At 42.6% G+C, this 21,438-nt stretch overlaps 1 protein-coding gene across 2 annotated transcripts in view; it reads left to right on the forward strand.

Annotated features, from left to right (window-relative positions):
• The window catches only part of NEDD9 (neural precursor cell expressed, developmentally down-regulated 9), a 201,637-nt gene that overhangs the window by 22,722 nt on the left and 157,477 nt on the right, over positions 1-21,438 (forward strand). The window contains exon 1 of one of the 2 annotated variants that reach the window (XM_081827677.1): positions 4,743-4,932. The exons of the other annotated variant lie outside the window; for it this stretch is intronic. The gene's annotated coding sequence lies outside the window, so the exon portion shown is untranslated. Of the gene's footprint in view, positions 1-4,742; positions 4,933-21,438 lie in introns of those variants that run through there. 2 annotated transcript variants of the gene reach the window in all.

Consider the following 21,438-nt stretch of genomic DNA (forward strand, 5'->3'; position numbering starts at 1 on the left):
TTATATAATAGGAAGTTGTGGTGAAAATAGAGAAGGAATAAATTGGAGTTCCCTTTTAAGTTGTATTGTATTAGTGGAAAATAACTGTCCAAAATCTAGAGGGAAAATAAAATAGTTCTGGGGTTTTAAGTACTAGGAGTCAGTAAAAAATATTTCTCAATCTTTGAAGTAGTCATCCCTCCATGTGTGGTTGTGCATGGCACCTGCCATACAGGTGAGAAGGAAGACAATGTGCAAGGAAGAGGAAAGATAAAGAGCCAGCCAGTGTAGAGAGAAAAGTGGCTATAAATGATCAGAAACAGCACGTGGTGGTCCCTCCCTAGGGCTGGGGTCATGGTCAGGAGCACCACACCTACCTGGGGAGAGGCATGATTTGACTTGAATTTTGGCTACGGGATCATGTAGGCAAAAAGGAAAGTCCAGAAATTCACTTTATCAAATGACTACCGAACCTTTGGTATTTGATCTGGGAATCTCCACTCTGAGACCAACCAGCTGGACATAAATCCACGTTTTTGTATATTTAGAAAACAAAAGAGCAAGAGTCAGACAAACGGGGGAGTCCAGTCTCTTCAACCATCCAAGGCAGCACTGTCGTTTTATTTTTTATATTCTCATGAATAAGATGTTGTTTTCAACTTGCTATTTGCATGTGAAATCAGAATAGCAGTTTAGACAGTTCCCTCAGAAACCGAGCATAACAGAATGGTTTCAGTCTCGTGTCCTGTGTGTGTGCACACGCAGGCTCAAGGGGTAGACGGCACATATACCCAACTGCAAACTGACAGTGGTTACATATACTTATGTAAATGCTTAGAATACGACTCAGAAGAATTCATGCTGGACAGATAGCAGGGCTTCTCTGTGGGCAAAGCACGGGAGGGAATTTAAAATAAGGCTGATGCTCAAAAGGCACTTCAGTTTTACCTGAAATGTTAGTTTTTTACCATTTAAACTTATTACTTTTAGATTTAAAACATTAATTTAAAAAAATTATGGGGAAATCAACACTAATAAGATGTTCCCAATTATTTTGGTTGGGGGTGGGGGCAAAAATGGTTACCATCCAGAAGAGAGCTAGGTGGACAGGATGCAAGTAATGGAGAGGTGAGGGCTTGGTGTTTGCCAGATGCCTAAATGCAATGAATGCTTCCAATAAATTGGAATCTTTTTTAATTTGCCATCAGCGCTCTCTTAAGAATAATTTAGTCTTTCTTCCTTTGCCCTTCGAGATGCCCACGTTTCTTCACACAGCTGTTCTGTGAACTAGAAGGATGGTTTCATCTTTGCAAATGTCATTTACCTCCTAATAATAAACATCAAAAATGGTAGTTATGACTCTTACTATTAGTCAAGTGGCAATGCTAGAAGCTATAATTCAAAAGGTTGGAGAATGTGCAAAGAATGAGGAAACAGGAGGATGTTAGAGCCATGGTCTGCCCAGACCAGGCAGTCACTAGAAGAGCTCACATCAGTGCTTACCCTCCACGTGGCACCAGGTGAGGGCTGGGCGCAGAGTTGCTGGGGGCAGGGAAAAGAATGGAAGGAAGACTTGACAGTCTGTGGGAGATGCACCAGAAGATTCCTGAGCAGCAGAAGGGCCTCAGTGGAGCTAATTGTGGGAGAATTTGCAAGGAGACAGATCAACCTTTCTTAACTTCCCCCCAGTGAGGCCAGGTAGCTCTGGAGCAGGAAAGTAGACCAAGCTTCCACTCATGGCTGGAAATGCACGAACACCCAGAAGTAGAACAAGGAAATCAACATTAAGGCATTGCCGAAATAGCTGGTCATGAGGTTCTGGGACTGGGGACTGGGGACTTGGCTGATGAACTGGGAGAACAGAAGGGGGGGAAGACAAAGCTGTCCTGTAATGGGAAAAAGAGAAGGTTGTAAGTGGGAAGAGAGCAGAAGAGGAAGGTGGATAGGGTTTGCCATGCCTGCTAGCCTACAGTCTCCCTGAGGGAAGGAGCTGATTCTCATTCATTTTTTACTTATCATAGCACTTGCTCAATAAATGCTTTTAATATCTGAGTGAACCAATTCATGGGAATAGTTACGTCACCAGATTATCTTGAGGGCAGGCCCTGTGTCCTGGGGACTAATGTACCACACACGCCTGGGAAAGCTCACAGGAGTTTGCAGGTACACAACAGCTACTCAATGCGCAAATGAACTGGATCTTTCTGAGCTCTCATTTCTTCATCTAAAAATGAAAACCACAAGACTGACTCCTATTCCCGAGAAGGGATGAGGCACACATTATAATACCAGACAAGTTCTCTATTAAAATTTGCCAAACCAACTCTTGGGCATATTCATTTAAATTCCTCAGTGGGTAGCTGATTCCCTGTGGCTAATACTGCATTCAGTCGTGGAGGGAAATGAGTCACGCAAATGGAAGCATAAATACACACACACATACAACTTGGCCATAGATTTTTTTTAACTTTTTATCGTCTCAAATGCTCCCCACTTCTGCCTCCCCCGCCCCTTAGACTCCACTCCATACAACAGTTGCTTCTTGGACCAAACACCCATGACAAATTCAAAACAGTTGCCTGGGGTTTGGCTACTGCTTAACAGGTAGTTATAAACCATCCGTGGTGCTAACTGAGCCGGTGTGAAGAAGCTAATTAAAGCAGTCAAGAAGATTGTTTAAATAAAAATGAAAATGTAAGCACGGTCTTCATTGGATAGAGTGATTAGAAATTACAGTTGTTTGTTGTCAGAACTGTCTGGGCTTTGTCAAAATCCTGACACGTGGCATAACCCGCCACTAATCAAAAAAAGAAGAAAACAAACCAAAAAAAGAAGGGAAAAAAAATCTAAGTAGGAAAACAGACATAGAATACCTTCGTCTTTCCAAGTGGGAAAAAACATTTCGCTTGTTTTTCTAGAACAAGTGTGATCTGTGTTTGGACAAAGTCTGAGCTCCTCAGTTAGTTAGCCTTGACAGACACGCTCTCTCTCTCTCTCTCCATTCTGAAGCCCTCAGGCTTGGGACCTGCAGGCAGCTCCAAATGAGAAAGGAAGCCATGAGGACGTAGACAAAAGAACAGTTAAGGATAATCAAGCTGACAAACCCAAGTGCTTTCTGTATCTGAAGGCCAAGCTTAGGCTTCTTGTATATTATCTAGGGTGTCACTGACTTAGGAGACAACTCGATAGCATTAACCTTTGGGTATTATGTACAACGGCAAGTTATTTTTTCTGAAATTGACACATTTAAATTTAAACTGCTTAAATATTTAATGGAGAAATGGGATCATGGGAAATGCATGGAGGGACATTTTTGAAAAAAAAAATGTACTGTTTAGGCTTCTGCTCCACTTGATTTATTATGGATATGCTACGCTATAAAATAAAACTTGGGAATAAGATAATTCTACCTCTAATCTGGAATAGTTCCTGATATATAGCATGTACACAAGAGTGGTGTGTTTTTTTAAGGAAAAGAAAAGAGAAAGAAAAAATAGATGATATTTTTATCATGAATATTGCTAATTATACCTATGGATGTAATACACATATAAAGATCGCCATAGATGTTCTTGTTATTGATTTATTTATAAGTCCTAATTACACAAGGCATTGAGCTGAATGTTTGTTTCTTTGTTTAAATGTGGCATCTGCTTATGGGCCAAGTATGTCCTTAATATGATTCAGACAAGCTCGACATTTAAAAATAAATGACACAGATCTGAATTTCAGAGAAGTATTACAGGAAATTCAAGCAAAACAAAACAACAACAACAAAATAGAAGTCACAAGAATGCAGTATACAGCATGAACAGAGGACAAGGATGAAGGGAAGTCCAAGGACAGTGCTTTCCTTGTCTTAATGATAGAGCAAGCAAGAGCATCCCAAGCCGCTGGATCACTGGGGAGTATTGATTCTTCAAAACATCTCCCTCTCTCCTCCACCCTCTCTGTCCCCCAGTCATCTCTAGGCACCAGTAAGGGACAAGAAGTGGAAAGAGAAGGCAAAAAGCAAAGAACTGAGCTCATGCTAATAAAATTGGCCACTAATGATAATAGCAAATGCTCATATACTTGTGGCAGCCATCCCTTGAGTGCTTTACATAGAACAACTCATTTATTCCCACAACAATCCTATGACTACTCCCATTTTACAGATGAGGAAGCTGAGTCACAGAAAGATCAAAAGCATTTAAAGGGCAACCACCAGGTGGTTAGCCTCAGACCATACCACTTGGCTGCGACTCAAAAGCACGGTGAGAAGACAAAGGATTTGGGACTAAGTAACTTCCAAATTCCCTTCCCAATTCCCTTGCTCGATCTCTGCTTCTATACCACACTGGAAATAGGACTTCTCCATCTGTGTACCCAATGTCTAGCAGGGTACCTCTTGCAATGCACAGAATGAAAAGATGTTTCACGTCAGTTTATAGTGGAAATCTTTAGGATATTTTAAGTCCCTAAAACCACAAAATCCTAATCTAGTTGGCCTTGCAATAGCCTAATGTTTGCCTCCATGCAGCCTAGAAAGTAGTTTATGCCACTGCCCTACATTTCATTGCAATCATAATTTAAAGATCACCTCTCTTCTCAAAATAGCAAGCAGTCCGGAGTAGAGCTAGATTTCCCACCTGTCCCTAAGCTACAAATCGCCCCCCGTGTATCAGAGAAAAAAAAAAAAGTGGCACAGAGAGGAAATGAGCCGAGACAACATTACTTACAGCAACCGGAAGGAAAAACACACACATACGGACGCCACTCACATTCTACGTGTGTGGTTGCCCAGTAAGGAGATGCTTGCAGCTGCCTTTAGAAGCAAGTCTGGTGGCTGCAGCAAGAGAGAAGCATAATCATGAGGCAGGACTAAGCTGCCACCTCCCACCTGCCTGGTCAGACAGAGGGCAAGAACTCCAGGGAAGACCCGATGAGCCAGCAACAGTGGTCCTGCCCTGGGTGAGTTCCCATACACTCGCTGTGGCCTGAGGGGGTGGGGAGACTCACTCAGACTGACTTCCTGAGTTGGTGTCAGACATCTGTTAGTGTTCCCCACTGTTGATACCCCTTAACTGGAACCCAGAGGGACTCAACATGCCCCAAAGGAGGAAAGGGGGACTCCAGGTTTCTTCCAAGGTGACCTGCAGGCACTGGCTTTAATGCAACCTAAAAGCTACATGATTCTAGTTTTTGAATCATCTTGGCTAGGTGCTTCCTGGTGTAGGAGCTGGATAGCTCCTCCCCTCTTGCTGCCCTCCTCAGAGAGCTTACCTGTGATAACCTTGTGCTTTGGCTCTTTTTAAATGATTTCCATACTTCCTAAATGCAGGCTATCACTTACACTTGATGTGGATTTGAGTCATTTATAATGTCATTTTCAGGTCCTCTGGGAACGACCCTTGAGGGGACAAGAAACCATGATTGAGAATTGGACTTGTTGTGTCCAGCTCTGCAGAGACCTTGTCCTTAGCATCATCTCTAAGGGGTTGGGAACAAATTGCACGGTGTTCTACTTGGTCACACTGGGCCACCCCAACAGCTTCATCCTTCCTTTTCTCAATATTTACTAAGTCACGTAACTAGTTCATTCATTTGATTGCCTTTCTTCCACAAAGGGTTTTTATCTTGCTGAAATTATTTCAAAATGAAGAACATACACAACTTGAAAGGGGGAAGCCATTCTAAAAGGGTTATGCGTTGTTCAAAGTTGTGTGGACATTGGTGAGCAGTTTTTTTCCCCCTGTGCCAGTGATGAGAGCTGAGAGTGGGTGCTCTGGTCTCTTAACCCTTCCTTGAGGAGCACCCCCCTACCCCCAGAAGCTGGTTCTCACCCAGAAGTGGGTGTGAAGAGCAGTTGCCCGTGACAGAACTCTGGGAACCAACCAAGTGGTTTTCCTCCTTGTTTCTGTTTCCTTCCAAGTTTGGGAGGAAATTCCTCCCCATTTTCAAGGACATTCCTGTTTTAAGAATGGGGCAAAGGGGAGAGGGAAGGATGTGAAATCAGCTTTAAGGTGGCACTTCATTTCTCATTAATTAGCTAATTCATGTATTTAACACCTATCTAGTGAGTATTCACTGTGTGGCAACTGTGTTTAAGTCAAAACTTACATAGGATGAAGCAAAATTGATGTTGTCCTATTTCCAAAAAGCTTACAGTCCAGGTGAGAAGCAGACGTTAATTACTAATTACACAAATGTGATAAGGATCAGAACATATTGTAGGGGAAGCTGATCTCATCTGGGAGGCAGGGAGGTTTCTAGAAGGAAGGGGAGACTAGAACTGAAAAAGGCGTAGGAGTTCACAAGGGCTATGCTCCAGGCAGAGAGAACAGCGGAGACCATTTCCTGAGGTAGGAGATCACAGAATTATCTGGCAAAATCAAGGTCAGTGCAACAAGAGGGAAGTGGGGAGTGGCTCAAAATGAGCCCAAAGTTTCAGTATAAAAGATGCTGCTGATTCTAAAAGCCCCGCAGAATGTAGAGATGCTGGGGTCCGATTTGCATTTCTCAGAAATCCCTTTCCATAGGTGTGAAGAATGGATGGGAGGGGGCCACACCTAGAGACAGGGAGACCAATGAGAAGGTGGATGAAGTCAGCCAGGCGAGCATATCTGTGTGAATACAGCCAAGACTGGTGGCAGTGGAGAAGGGATTACACAAATTTAAAAGTCATCTAGAAAGGAATATCAACAGCGCTTTGTGGTGGACAGAAAAGGAGAGGGGGAGGGGGGATTGTCAAAGATGACCCCCAGTTTCCTGGTTTGCACATCCAAATGGATGTTGATGCTACTTGTCGATCACAGAAACTGGTGAAGCTGGTGGGGACCAGGCCCAGGTTAGTTCAGTTCTAGAATGGATCCAAAGGCAGATGTCAGCCAGGCAGTCAACACTGACCAATATCTAGAGCTCCAAGCAGAGGTCTGGGGATCCTTGGCGTAGAGTTGGTAATTGCAGCCTCGGGTTCTGGTAATATACACCTGAGGGAAAGTATCGAATGAGAAAGCAGGAGGTTGGCTTAGAACTGAATCCCCAGGAAGAAGCGCCTGGGTGGCTCAGTAGGTTGAACATCCAGCTCCTGATTTCAGCTCAGGTCATGATCTCAGGGTCCTGGGATCGAGCCACATTGGGCTCCCTGCTCAGCGGGAAGCCTGCTTCTCCCTCTCCCACTCCCCCTGCTTGTGTTCCCTCTCTGGCTGTGTCTTTCTCTGTCAAATAAATAAAATATATATATATCCAGAATGGGTCAATCAGTAGAGACAGAATGCAGATTGGTGGCTACTAGGGGCTGGGGGAGGGGAAAATGAGGAGAGAGGGCTTAATGCGTCCGAGATTGCCTTTTGGGGTGACAAAAATGTCTTGGATCAAGGTAGAAGTGGTGACTGCACAGTACTGTGAATATATTGAATGTTGCTGAATGGTCCTCTAAAATGTCTAGGGCGCCTGGGTGGCTCAGATGGTTAAGCGTCTGCCTTCGGCTCAGGTCATGATCCCAGGGTACTGGGATCGAGTCCCACATCGGGCTCCCTGCTCCTTGGGAGCCTGCTTCTCCCTCTGCTTCTCTCTCTCACTGTCTCTCATGAATAAATAAATAAAATCTTTAAATAAAATAAAATAAAATGTCTAATTGATGTTATGTGAATTTCACCTCAATACTGAAAAAGAAGACTAGAAAGGTGTAACCAGAGGTATAGAACACAGGCTGTGTATGAGTTTGGGCAAATGAAACAGCTCCGGTGCCTCTTTTTTGTATGTAAATTAGGGGAACTAGCTCTCTTGGAATGCTCTGGTAAGGATTAAACAGGACAGGTTTTTTTAAGTTTCTAGCAGAGGGAGGGTGTAGTAAAAGCAGTCAGTTTCCTACCTAGATCCCTGCGGCCTCATCAGGACTGAACTAACTTCTTCTTTGTCGTCTTCTTTTTTTTGTCATAGTTAAGAGGATGATTACTCCTTTAATTCGTCTTTCTTACAAGCTGCTCACCTCTTGGGGACATCCCTTTATTCCCTCCCTTTTTTTAATTCTTTATTTAAATTCAATGTAGTTAATATGTAATGTATTATTAGTTTCAGAGGTAGACGTTAGTGATTCATCAATTGCATGTAACACCCAGTGCTCATTCTGTCACATGCCCTTCTTAATGCCCATCACTGTGTTACCCTATCCCCCCGCCCACCTCCCCTCCAGCAACCCTCAGTTTGCTCCCTAGAGCTAAGAGTCTCTCATGGTTTGCCAGAACTGGACTAACTTCTAACAGCCTGAATCTTTATCTAAAGACCTGAGAGCTTTCTCTAAGCCAGGTAGGGCCACTGCAATTGCTTAAAGGCAAATGAAAATGCCCAGAAACTAACTCTCCAATGGGCCATAAATATCCCAGCTCCCTCAGGCCTGAATGGAATAACTCTAAGACAAGCCTTTTACCTTTGCCCCAAAGTTTCCTCGTGAGCTCAAGCTCAGTTGCGCACAGTGGTAGCTGGCTTGATAATGTGCCTTTCATGTGCCTTCTCACTACCCATCCCCCACTCTCTGCTCCCCACCAGGGTGTCCTGGGATCATTTGTTAAACTATATGCACTTGAATCTGAGTCAGGGTGAGACAATCTGCTACACAGCGCTGTGGACATTCGGGTCATGTCATCTGCTGTTCCCTATTTAATCTTAGATATCTGCATTTTGATCTCTCTCATATCCATTCAGGGTCCTCTTCATCCCCTTCTGAGATCCTGCTTACAGAAAGGACCCAGGTACTACCATAGGGAGAGCTCCTTTATTTTTTTTCCCTTAAGCTTCTGTTTTTAAGTATCTCTACATCCAACGTGAGGCTCGAACTTCAACCCTGAGATCAAGAGTCACATGCTCCACCGACTGCCAACCAGGTGCCGCAGGGAGAGCACCTTTAGACTTAACACGTCCTCTACGAAACTGTACCGCATCTTACAACAAGCCCCCTCCATTTGCCTTCTGCTTATCTGTCTCCTTGCAAGTCATTTGATCAAAATTTCCAAACGGCGGTGCACCATATGATAATTTTACATGGTACACGGTATACAGATATGGCCTAAAATTATGCTGAGTCACTAGACTTTGTCATAGAAAACTTTTCCATTTTCACTCTTCTGAGCCTCTGATTTTGGCCTGATCTTAACATTCTCTAACCATTGGCCAAGTATCATTTTAAACAAAAAGAAAGTGGGCCCTTGGGCTGAGAGCCATCGGCAGGCAATGCTCGCTAGCTAAAAGTTAACAGGATGGTTTTGTTCTCCCGCATCTATTTTTCATGATTACCTTCCATTAACCTTAATGGCACTGGTAATTTATCTGCAGGAGCGGTATAAATTATCTGATGCTATAAACATCTTTAAGTTAAAAAAAAAGTGAGTCGATTTAAAGAAAAAAAATCATGTTACTAATTGTACCAGCAGCACACCCAGTGTGCAGACGCTGGAAGGTAGGACTTTGCGAGAAGACTGGCAGAGCTTCTCTAGAGCAGGAGCTCCTCAAGGTCACAGGGGCATCTCATTCCACCCAGCACCCATGCTGGGAGTGCCGCTCGCCCAGGAACCACGGGGATGTCCTAGGCAGGGGGTGATCACACCATCCTTTGCTGCACTTTTTTTTTTTTTTTTTTTAGAGAGAGATTGAGCTTGGGTGAGAGCAGAAGAGTGGGTGCAAAGGGAAAGGGAGAGAGAGAATCTTAAGTAGGCTCCACACCCAGCACAGAACCCGACAGGCGGGGCTTGCTTGATCTCAAGACCCGGAGATCAGGACCTGAACCGAAATGAAGAGTCAGTCACTTACCCGACTGAGCCAGCCAGGCGCCCCCTGCTGAGTTTTAATCATTCAAATAAACAACTTCAGGGCACCCACTGTGGCTCCCAAATATCCAGCTGGTGATGGTAGACCATGTGAAACTGACACACCGCAAGGCTCCATTACATACATGGCGGTTCTGCCTCGAGTGAGCCTCCCCAGGGGTTTAGAAGTCACTTGGCAATGGCTGAAGGAGGTGTCGATGCATCCATGTTCTTCACATTCGCTTTGGATTAGAAGTGTCGGCTAATGGGGCGCCTGGGTGGCTCAGATGGTTGAGCGTCTGCCTTCGGCTCAGGTCATGATCCCGGAGTCCTGGGATCGAGTCCCGCATCGGGCTCCCTGCTAGGCGGGGAGCCTGCTTCTCCCTCTGCCTCTGCCTCTCTCTCTCTCTCTGACTCTCATGAATAAATAAGTAAAACATTAAAAAAAAATAAAGAGTCTACTTCTCTTTAAAAAAAAAAAAAAAAGAAGTGTCGGCTAATGGAGGTCTATAACTCAATGAGCTTTCTCTTTAATTTTTATAACCAGCTGTTATTCCCTGAGCCCCTCCCTTCCTTTCCCAAGGAAGATAAATGAGGATTAATAACCCAGGTAAATTTCCCTTTAGAAAAATTGTAAAATATTGTGAAACATTTCATACCACAAAGAAGTACATGTTATGTAGACATACATTCTAAATAATAATAGAACTAAAACAAATACATGTTGAACCACTGCTCACTTTATCGACACTTGAAGTCTGATTCGAGCAGCTTACCAATTGTACCCGTTTCTACCCATGCCCCCCAAAAAAGGGAACTGCTGTCTTAAATTTTGTGTTAATCACATTCCCTTCCTTTTCTTTTTAGATCGGCCTCATATGTCTATATGTATACATATATGTGTATGTGCACTTCATGCATAAACGTATTTCTATAAAAATTAATTTATATATAATTTATCTGTACTGTATATGCAGTTTATTTGTGCCTGTTTGGGAACTTGAAACAAATATAATCATACCATACATATTCTTCCATGTCTGGCTCTTTGGCTCAACATTATTTCTGAGGATTATCCATGTTGTTGTAAATAGGCATTGATGAGTTATTTTGATGGCTGTACAGTGTTCTTTTGTGTAAACATATGACCATCTATCATTTCTATCCATTGAGAGTGCTAGGTAATTGCCAAAGATGGAGGCTCAGAGTATAATTTCAGGAAGGCACAGTGCTCCCCAAATTTCCCCCTCTCTCATGCACAAAGTATGACCAGCAGAGGTGTGAAGCTTTGCTGCATGTTAGAAACAGGTTTTAACTGGAGATAAGAGGTAAATGAAGTAGAGAACTGAGGGCCAGAAGGAAAAAGACATCAAAGGAGGGAAGGGGCCTTAAGTGGAAGGAAGAAAGAGATAAAAATGACTCTCAGAGATAAAACATAACTCCCACATGAGAACTGTGCTTACTGTGGGCACAATAAGGAAGGCTTTCCTTCTCAATGTCCGCTTCTCCTACCACATAAACTCTTGGCGGAAGGCTCTATTTGAATACTTACTCTACATTGCATCCTCCCCCAGGTCAGCAAACGGGCTCTGTGACTGCTAATCACTTTGCTAGATCCCGAAAAGAACCAAATTTCATACCATGCTCCCCTAGAGGCTTCCCGCTGATGTATTTTTAGAATCATCTTTCCCTTAGCATATATGGGACCAGTTAGCGACCACACAGTCATCAAATGGTACAGTGTCCGTGAACCTTTTGTAACCTTTTGGCTAGTTTCCATGACAGAAATTCCCCACCCACAGCTTCACTCATAAAGAGTGGAAATATTTAGAGGAAGTGATACTATTAATGTCTCCGTATCACTATGGGAACTATTTTCCCCTAAAATGACTGTAGTAAGTTGGTACCTCCCATAACACCATCACAACATGGCTTTAGCAAGTACAATGTTCTCTTGTTTGCATCACAAGAAAAAATGAAACATTGAGGAAGTAAGGCTCTCTGGCCCTCCACCAGAGTGGAGAAGTTGAGGTCAAAAGCTCTCCAGGGTTGTGTCACTGGTCTGGCTTTGGTGGCTGTGGGGTCTTGGTGGGTGAGAATGATTCTTGGTAAATAACATATATTGATTGATTCACTGAGAGAATAAATGATTAAGGCATACTGAACTAGTCAGGGTTCTTTAAAGAAACAGAACAAATAGTATGTGAGCATATATGTTTGTATACAGAAAGATTTATTTTAAGAAATTGACTTATGTGTCTATGGAAGCTGGCAAGTTCAAAATCTGCAGAGCAGGCTGGCAGGTGGAAACCACGGGAAGAGGTGCTATTGCAGCTGAGTGCAAAGTCAGTCTGCTGGCAGAATTCTTGCTCAGGGGGAGAGCAGTCTTTTTCTCTTAAGACTGTCAACTGATTAGATGAGGTTCACCCACATTACAGAGGGTTATCTATTTTACTCAGAGTCAACTAATTTAAATGCTAATCTTACCTAACAAATAACTTCACAAAAACATGTAAAATAATCTTTGATCAAATATCTGGGTCTCTTGGTCTAGCCAAGTTGACACATAAAATTAACAATCACAGGTACCGTATCTCATTTAAGAAAGTAAGTTAGTTATTTATTCAACATTTGTTAAGGGAACCCTATGGGCTGGCATTGTGCAAGGTGTTGAGGATTCGACAGTGAGGCTAAGTAGACAAAATCCCTGTCTCTAAGGAATTCATATGTAAGAGATGTCCAAGTAATTAAAAACACTTGTAGGTTTTATGTCCTCAAGAAGCACTGCAAATACAACACAAGTCAGTCAAATGCAATTTTCCTTGATAATGTGGTATTGGGACATAATGAGGTTGTGTCTTCATGGACTTTATGGTTGACAAGAGACCTCAGATGTAAATTATACAATGACCTTAAACACATTCAACAATTATACACAACATGCTATCCATTATACAGCTTTTGAAAGCACATCTAATTCAGTTATAAATGACAGTAAGGATTGACAATTGCAAACCATTGTATTTAAAATAAAATAATCAAGGTACATTGTGCATAGTTACTTGATTTTTTTCATAATTTCTTTATTTTTATGGCAAGATGGATAAAAGAACCGCTTCATCAGGGTGTTCTGATTTGAGAACTATTGATTTGGAAAGACAGGACTGTTTGATGGTGTTTCTTTGGTTGCTTTAAGTTATTACTTTACTGGCCTCTATTTTCATTGTGGTTTTGGTGTCTTGTCTGACGCAAGGGCAGGCATTAGTTCATACTGTTTAGAACTGAGAATCTTTTTTTTTTTTAAAGATGAGGTTATCCGTGCCAGCTTGCTAAGTGTGATATGTTGCCATGGGCATTTAAGGGTCATGTGCGCAACTTATGCTCTGAGAGAGCATTAGTATTTTCTTAGGATAGTCAAGTGTCACAGCTAGGGGTAATAATCCAATCAAAGTTTTTGGAAAGGGCTGGAAAGGGCACAAGAACACATACTACAGATCAGTGTACTTCAGAGAACAGAATTTTACTAAAGAAAGCATCACCTGTCATCTCTACCATGCCCCCTGCCCCCACTCTCAAGAAGCTTACATTTGAGTTAAGGAGAAAACATACATTTGCAAAACAAAAATCACATTTGCAAAGCCGCTAAATGGCCTCCCTGATGCTCCCCTAAATGGCCAAGTGCGCCCCAACTCATGACTTGTGTGCTGGAAGGACCTTCCAAGACTTACCTGTGAGGCTCCTCCCCTCCCTCAGCTCTCAGGTCATGGGTCACCTTATCACGCTGCCCTCCCTTACCATGTTATATGAAATAGCCACATCCCCACCTCGAACACCCACTCCATTACCTGCACTGACCACCACCCGGTGTAGTAAATACCTGTGCGTTTGCTTGATTTTCTGTTCCCTCCCCTGAAAATGCCAGCTCTGTCAGGGAAGGACTTAGCTTTGTTCAGTGCTGCAACTCTGGCACTTGGTAGGTGCAAAATAAATATCTGTTGAGTGGATAAACAAATGATGAGTGAGTGATTCGCCAAGTGAATGTTAGAGGCCAATGCCATTACTGTCCAGGAGAAGAAGAGCTCTTTACGTCAGGAAGCCTGCTCAGGAGGGCTGAGGGTCAGATGGCCCATATGGAAACAGAAAAGTGTGAGGAGATTGTGCAGGGAAGACTAGGTGGTCTGAGCCAAAGTGCAAGGTGGCTGTGCCCCAGTGGACTTCTAGGGATCTGTGAGCTGCTCCCTTTGACTTGCATGCAGGTCGTGGGAGGGCAGACACAGGAGCCAGCCTTCTGGCACATTGTCCCTCGTGAGAGGCCAGAAGCCCACCCTCTTGGCCTGCACATGTTGTGGGCAGAGATGGACATTTCCTCAGGAAAGCAAATTTGGATCTGCTCCAGTATTCGAATAACAGCCTGATTGAAAAACAGAGTTCAAGTCAATATAGCTGAGCAAAGAATATTTTTGGCCTGAGCATTTTTCTGAGAAAATGTGGCTGGCTGCTTGTTTCAGCCATAGGAAAATGTCAGGAATGCTTTCACATATTACCTTACCCTAAGCAGGCCTGCCATTGGCCCTCCTGGGTTCCTGCTGGGAAGATTTAGCGGCAAAATGGGTCTAGTCACAGTTAAACAAAGTGTTGGCTAGAGAAAAGAGTTTTTACGTACACGAGTTAATGCCTCCAGCAGCAATATTGGTCTCATTTTCTCTCTGCTGAATAATTTATTTCTTAGCAGAGAAGAGCTACCTGACCCCACACTCTCTATTTGACTTCAACCTAGCATGTGTTTCTTTCTTCTGCAGTGATTCGAAATGCAGTTGTGCAGGATATTGAAAATGTGAACACAGTCCGAATGTCCATCAGAAGGATCCTTTTTTATAATTTGGGAATCCACACTTTGGAATACCATGCTACTGTTAAAAATAAAAGAATAAAAGTGATCTATACACAAATATATGAAAAGATATGAACTAAATCCAAAGCAACAAATACAATAGAACATAGAGTATTAAGCCTATTTTTAGTAAAATGATGATTAGTATCTATCTCCTTGTAAAAAAAAAAAAAGTCAAAAGCAAAAGGGATCATCAGAGTTCAGGAAATGGGCAGATCCAAGAGGGCTTGATAACCGGTGGAATATTTAGGAAGACAACTCTGGAGCCAATAGGCTGGGTCTTAGTCCCACTTCTACCCCATTACTACTGTGCGGTTTTGAGCACGTTACACTCTACCTTTCTGTTTCTCAGTTTCTCCTCTACAGATGGGAGGTAAGAGCAGTAATACCTCACTCAGTGGTTTTTATGACTCAGTACATGGTTTTGAATGTTCTATGAGTTAATATATGCAAAACACTTAGAGCCGTATCTGACGCATTAAAAGCTCAGTACATACTAGCTATGAGGAAGAAGAGTAGGACAGAGAATCAGTTTTCATAAAAGAGAAGGGGCCTCAAGAATGAATAGGGTTTGACAAGAAAAGAATTCTGGAAGAGAAGAGCATGAAAAAAAACCCCAAAGACTTCTAGGGTGAATGAAATAATCCAATTAAATTCATCTCAGCCTCTGTAAAGAGGGTCAAAATGATATTTCATTACCTCGGTGATAAACATGAGCTCATGAAGATGAAATACAAGGATAGCCTTTGTCATCATGTAGACCAACACGCCTATCAGTCACCAGTCAAAAGTATTTCTGGAGTCCCTGCCATGTGCCGGGCAACAGGGGGGAAGAGCACCAATAGGGCATTGCCAGCCTGGGCCTTTTTTCAAGCAGGTTTGAAGTCACAAAACTATTGGGATCATTTCTTTCACTGTATGTTGATCTGTAGTCATGTAGTAGTTATAGTAGTTAGCTCAGTGTGACTCAAGCAAATAGAAAAGAAAATCACTGTATGGCCTCTTGAGAGACATAGACAACTCGATTTTCACACAGACAACTCGATTTTCTGTGCTCATGAGGAATCACAGGAATATCTCTAGTTGATAAATTAAATTATGTGCATTTTATCTGTAAGTTAAAGAGATCTTCATTATTTTTGCCTTTTAAGTTTAAAACCTTTCTCCCTCTGTTTAGATTCCTAGTTATGTTCCAACCCTGGCTCTGCTTCTCAACTTGCAAGGGACCCCATGGGCCTAGAGGAGAGGGGAGAAGCAGTTTCCAGGGGATACACTATAAAGTCTACACAGCCCCTTGGTCATTGAGCTGGGCGACGTTGGCAAACACCTTATCACCCTCACCTAGTAAATGAAATGCGAGTCACTGAAACACTGAGGCTTTTGCCTACTACCCCTGACCACACTGAAGAGGCCTTGTGAGAACCGAGACTCAGTCTTGCAAGTCTCAGAGGGTTCAAACAGGGAGGCCAAACATTTCAGAGTTCCACAGGATTTATTTGCAAGGGGTGCTGTGCGGAAGGTGCCAAAACAGCTAGTAGCTAAATTTTTAAGAAATTACAGTAATTAATTGGTCCAAAGGGGTATCATTCACTCTTAGAGTTGAGTTGCCAAGAATTGAGCTAGAGAGTTTGGTCTCCAGGGAAGAGTTAAAGATCAGACAGGAACCATTACAAAAATTTCCACTGAAAAATAAGTTCCTTGTAAGAGAAGCTGACAGACTTGCTAATTGCAGCTTACTCTGCACCTAATGACAGTCTGTGTGCAGCATTTGTGAAGAAAGCACAGAGCGTTTGAATGATGGGGAGCAGAGTGGGGGTGGGGTGGGGGTGGGGGACTCCAAGCCGATGAATCTGAATCTAACAGGCATGACGAGTCCCTTAGAATAGTGATCCATTTTAGAGTGAACTGCACTGGAAAGTGACTCAAATTTGCTTTCCCCACGATTCTTACCAACAGCAAAGATTGATAAAACACATTTGTGCTGCTGTGTTTTTCAGAAGTTCCACCATATAATAACTGTAGCAGGCATATCATACTATGTTGCCTAAATTTCAAACATTTCCTTGATGTCGGATGATCACAATAGAAAGGAATGTTATTTTTATCCAGTCATTGGTAAGATTTTTGTTTTCCTTCATCTCAGAAACTAAATCACTGGCTACTTCAGAGACTCTGACCTAAGTCTTAATTGATGCCCATCACCTTTTTGGACCACTTTTTAGACCAACCCGAGAGGATGGATTCAGCTGCTGCAATAAGGAAAGTTAATATTTGACTGGTCATAGAAGTGAGTTCATTGCAATGCCCATTCCATTAGCAATTTAGCTTTATAAGGCTCTCCTCTTGAGGTAACCCTCCCTTCTGAATGTTCAATACAGTGAAACCTGGAAACCAAACTTTAGGTATTGATTTACAATTCAGTCAGCACGTTGACCCACATCATTTTATCCAGTGCCCACAGGGGTCCTGGGAGCATTATTATATCCCCCACTCTACAGATAACGAAACTGAGGAGATCGAGGTCCAAAGGTAACTTATGTAAAATTGGGCAACTGAGCAAAAGACCTAGCTAGGACTGAACCTGAGTCATTGGCTTAAAGGAGTTTATCCAATGACGCGGCAACTCTTTGCAGTGGATCCCGACAGTGAACACACCTTTGGTGTAAGGACATTGATTTTTCTTAGATAAAAATGGGTTTTATTGCAAGATAGGATATTTTTGTTCAAATTTCCACCCCTCCTATATTGCTTTTATCATACTGCCCACCGAAGGCCAAGATTTCCCATGAGAAAATCTACTATACAGATGAAGTGGCCCTTCAGCTTCTCTTCCTAAGTCTCATCTCCTTCTTTTGGCTCTTGTTCTGACCAAGTCCTCTTCCTAACTCTCTGATATCTGTGGAAGGCGTGGACTCCTTCCAATTTGACTTCATCAAAATGTGCTCAAAGGGAAGGATTTGATCTCATTGATTTAGATTTCAGCATCACCAAGCCACTACTCACTGGCCGTTTACATTTTAAGTCATATTTCTTACTATGAAATAAGTTTGTTTCTCTAGTAAAAGGCATTTTGGGGAGGAGATGGAGGAGATGAAGTTTTACATCAAGGACATCTTCCTTTACTGTCCAGATTCTGCCATGTAGATGTACTGCGCTTTAGCCAACTCAGCTCTAAGTAGGACATCTTGTTCTACTAATTAGGGCAACACAGCAACTTGCCATACATTTGCTCTGACATATAGCAAACAGGCATTTGGCAGGAAGAGCTGTTTTTCTTTGAAAGCAGTGTAAGAATAAGTCTGTGAAATGCTAGGTTTATTTAGTTTCCTCAGTGGAAAGAAACTGGATGTTTCTGCTTGAAAGGTAGGAAATGAGTGAAGGTGATTGAGAAATAATTTTAGCAAGCAGAATCTTAAGTATTCTGTTGCAAAACTTGTGTAGCCACTCTGGAAAACAGTACGGAGTTTCCTCAAAAAGTTAAAAATAGAGTTACCCTACAACCCAGCAATTGCACTACTAGGTATTTATCCAAAGGATACAAACACAGTGATTCAAAGGGGCACATGCACCCCAATGTTTATAGCAGCAATGTCCACAATAGTCAAAATATGGAAAGAGCCCAGATGTCCATTGATGGATAAATGGATAAAGAAGATATGGTGTGTGTGTGTGTATATATATATATATATATATATATATATATATATATAATGGAATATTACTCAGCCATCAAAAAGAATGACACCTTGCCATTTGCAATGACATGAATGGAACTAGAGGGTATTATGCTAAGCGAAATAAGTCAGTCAGAGAAAGACAAATATCAGATGATTTCAGTCATATGTGGAATTTAAGAAACAAAATAGATGAACATAGGGGAAGGGAAGGAAAAATAAAATAAGATGAAATCAGAGAGGGAGACAAACCATTAGAGACTCTTAACTATAGTAAACAAACAGTGGGCTGCTGGAGGGGAGGTCGGTGGGTGTATGGGGTAACTGGGTGATGGACATTAAGGAGAGCACTTGATGGAATGAGCACTGGGTGTTATATGCAACTGAAGAATCACTAAAGTTTACCTCTGAAACTAATAATACACTACATGTTAATTAAACTGAATTTTTTAAAATATGGTTTCTACAAAAAAAATACAGTATTCTGTTGCAAGACAATATGTTCCCATCTGGGGGATGGTAGGGTTACCATTATGAAAGAGGCTCAACCAAAACTGCCTGGCCCCTCTCCTGGTTCTGCCTCAGTTCTCCTAAACACCCAGCCAGCTCTGCTGATTTCATCACCATCACCACACTGTCCAACCCCTCCAAGCTGGGCCCAAGGAGACAGAAGAGGCAAGGAAAGAAGAGTGGAACCATAGAAGCTCCATTTGGCTAAAAGAAAAGATCTTATGATAGATATTATTGTTAAAAAAAATAAGTCATTGAGTTGCATACCGTTCCCTTCCATTTCCCTCCTCATGCATGTTTCAGCTTCTTAGAGACATTCTACTTATCTATCATTGGCCTATAGGGAACGTGGGTAGATTTCCTGGTTAGCAGGTGGAAGGGATAGAGGACTGGTGCATAATAATATAATAGAGTTTCACTGAGCACTTAGTATGTTCTGAGCAAGCACACCTCCTTTGCCTCACGATCACACAGTGAGGGAGGTATTATAAGTTTAGAGCCTCCACAGGGGGAAACAAGGGCTCTGGAGCTAGCCTTCCTGGGTTCAAGTCCTGGTGGGGTTGCACACCTGCTGTGTGCCTTTAAGATAGTTACCTCTCGGGCACCTGGGTGGCTCAGCTGGTTGAGCGACTGCCTTCGGCTCAGGTCATGATCCTGGAGTCCCGGGATCGAGTCCCGCATCGGGCTCCCTGCTCGGCAGGGAGCCTGCTTCTCCCTCTGACCCTATCCCCTCTCATGCTGTTTCTCTCTCTCTCTCTCTCAAATAAATAAATAAATAAATAATATCTTTAAAAAAAAAAAGATAGTTACCTCTCATGGAGTAACCTCTCCATGAAGCCACATCTTCACCTTTAAAACAGTGGGCCTGGGGACCCTGTGCCATGGGTCCCCAAGCCCACCCCCAGTTTGATGACTCACCAGGGGGACTCAGAGGACTCAGCATATAGTCATACCCACAGCTATGATTTATTACGCCCAACGGACTTAAACAGAAATCAGCAAAGGGAAGAGCACATGGGGCAAAGTCCAGAGGAAACCAGACACAAGCTACCAAGAATCTTCTCCCAGGGGAGTCACAGAGGCTATGCTTAATTCCTCCAGTGAGTCACAGCAAGGGTGAGAAGCTCATCAGAGACTCAGGGCTAGAGTTTTGAGTGAGGGCTGGTCACTTAGGCACCATTTATCTGCCACATACCAAAATTTCAAACTCCCAGAAAGGGAGAGGGTGTTAGCATAAACTACATTGTTTGTACAAACTGTTAGATACAGTGAGTAACTCTTATCAGGAATGGTGGAAACCCTCCTGAAATCCAAGTTCCCAAATGCCAGCCAAGGGCCAACCTTGCAAGCAGGGCCTTCTAAGGCCTCAGCCCTGCTGTATTAACTCATTTCTGCACATCAACTCATTGGATTATTGTGAATTTAGATGAAGTAATATATATCCATCCCTTACAATAGTGTCTTATACTTGAGAAGCCCTAAAAATTTGTTTAGCCATTACTATTAAATGGGAAAAATTTCTAAGGTTTATAATGACTACAAACCCAAGATTGTCCCACCCGGAATCTGAATTCACATCTACCTGACTAAAAAACTTCCATGCATTTATTCACTTCATTCTAGCATAAGCAAAATAGTATCCTCCAAACCCCAGCTAAGAATGGAGGTGATGGGTTCCTCCCTTCTCAGGCTTACAGAAGTGGGAGTGACTGTTTTGAAGACACAACTTTGTCAAACTACATACAATATCACACTATGATGCAGAATCTTCCTTGGCTAAACATACTCCTAGAGTCTAGTACTTTAATGTCTCAAATGAGCATAGTTTGGACTTACCACAGTCTTTCCCTCCTACTCACTTAGGCATGCTTTGTTGATGTCTCTCATTTTTTGGGGGGGATATGTATCCATAACACTCTAAGAATTTTCTTTTATCAGATCTAGATGGTGAATCTTCACACGATAATTGAAGTCATCCAATTGTAAATCATTTTTAGGCTTACACAACTTCTGGCAAAGAAATTTCTCCTGTGCATCCCCTTCCAGTGCTAACCTGTTAATCATGACTTTACATGACAGGATTCCCTCTACTGCATCTTTCACCAGGTTTTTGTGTCTTTGGTTCTGTCAGTGGGATGACTATCCCACAGCTGGCTGCAAATGCCATGTAGACAACTGTGACACACGTTAATTCAGCTGAACCAGAGAAGTCTCTGCATTGAGAGGGAGTCCTTCAATTGAGAGGGATCATTTAGTCAAAAAAAAAAAAAAAGGATTTGGAAATTGGGCAGGGCTAACAGAATCCTTTGAATTTTGCCTCAGCAGTTAGATCCTATGAGAAATTTCATAAGGAAAAAATTTTAAGTTAAAAAAATGCACTATCGGGGCACCTGGGTGGCTCAGCCATTAAGCGTCTGCCTTCGGCTCAGGTCATGATCCCAGGGTCCTGGGATCGAGCCCCGCATCGGACTCCCTGCTCAGCGGGGAGTCTGCTTCTCCCTCTCCCACTCCCCCTGCTTGTGTTCCTGCTCTCGCTAACTCTCTCTCTGTCAAATAAATAAATAAAATCTTTAAATAAATTTTAAAAAACGCACTATCAATG

This window comes from Leptonychotes weddellii, chromosome 8 (genome assembly GCF_054177405.1).
Source record: "Leptonychotes weddellii isolate Sample4059 chromosome 8, ASM5417740v2, whole genome shotgun sequence".
NCBI lineage: Eukaryota > Metazoa > Chordata > Mammalia > Carnivora > Phocidae > Leptonychotes > Leptonychotes weddellii.